Source organism: Galeopterus variegatus, unplaced genomic scaffold, assembly GCF_000696425.1.
Source record: "Galeopterus variegatus unplaced genomic scaffold, G_variegatus-3.0.2 Scaffold53396, whole genome shotgun sequence".
NCBI lineage: Eukaryota > Metazoa > Chordata > Mammalia > Dermoptera > Cynocephalidae > Galeopterus > Galeopterus variegatus.
Window position 1 is genome coordinate 2125 of NW_007779507.1, and position 1046 is coordinate 3170.

A 1046-nucleotide genomic window follows, 5' to 3' on the forward strand; every position below is an offset into this window, starting at 1 on the left:
GGGTGGAAGCCAGGGAGGTGGCAAGACAGGGAGGCCCTGCTGGTGGGCGTTGTGGGAAATATCCAGCCTAGCCAAAAGGGTTTGTCATCTCAGACTCATGCTGCCTTTTCTATACTTCAGTAACAGTGCTTTGCAACATCTAATGTTTTTTTAATTTCCATTTCTGTAGGGATTTTGTAGGCTGTTTTATAGATTTTCCTAAGCCTCTGATTGCCGTGGTAAATGGTCCAGCTGTGGGAATTTCTGTCACCCTCCTTGGATTATTTGATGCTGTGTATGCTTCTGATAGGGTAGGTCAGCTCCCAGAAACTCATACAAGGTAAACAAGTAGAGAGAAAAATGAGAGCTTGTGAATTCTCCTTGATTTTTGCTAATAGTATATGATAACATGTGGCTTATGGTAGAATGGACTAAATTTAGATTCTACTCAAATAATTAGTCTAATCTGATTTTATTTTTCCTTCATTATTAACTTGAATGTTTCTAAACACTACTATTGTTGTGAACATTGTTCCAACTCTGATGGTTCTATAGTCTAATAAAATTATGCAACAGTTTTTCCATGTTCATATTACTCTAAAATACTCAAGAGATGCTTGAAAGCTTGTTATTGGGTTGGGGGGCGTGGACAGCATCTTTGCAGGTCGTGCAAGTGGATTATTTGACCCTTTTTTCTAAGTAAACGAATTCTGGTATTCAGAATTTTAGGATAAGAAGGGACTGTGAGCTTTATCTACTCTCACTCCCTCCTCTGCACATAAGAAAATGGAAGATCTGAGAAGTTTCTTGCCAAGAACACAATTTGTCCTGTGTTCACCATTGACTTATACAGATTTTAATTTTTTCTTCTTACTACAGTAGTAATTTATATGTCATAGTGGAAAATAAAATTGTGAAAAATATGAAGAAGTACAAAGAAAAATTTAAGTTAAAAACACTCCTTGTCTTACCACTCTGGGATTACCAGTGCTAACATTTGGGTTATTTAATCTATCTGATTTACCCAGCCCCTGACTGCTGGGACCCTAGGCTGTTTCCAACTTTTG

The 1046-nt window shown here is 37.6% G+C and overlaps 1 long non-coding RNA gene across 1 annotated transcript in view; it reads left to right on the forward strand.

The window, feature by feature from the left end:
• Positions 1–557, forward strand: part of LOC103584400 — a 2326-nt gene extending 1769 nt beyond the window's left edge. The window contains exon 2 of the long non-coding RNA XR_549970.1: positions 170–557. This is a non-coding gene — a long non-coding RNA (uncharacterized LOC103584400). The remainder of the gene's footprint in view (positions 1–169) is intronic.
• Positions 558–1046: the final 489 nt, after the last annotated feature.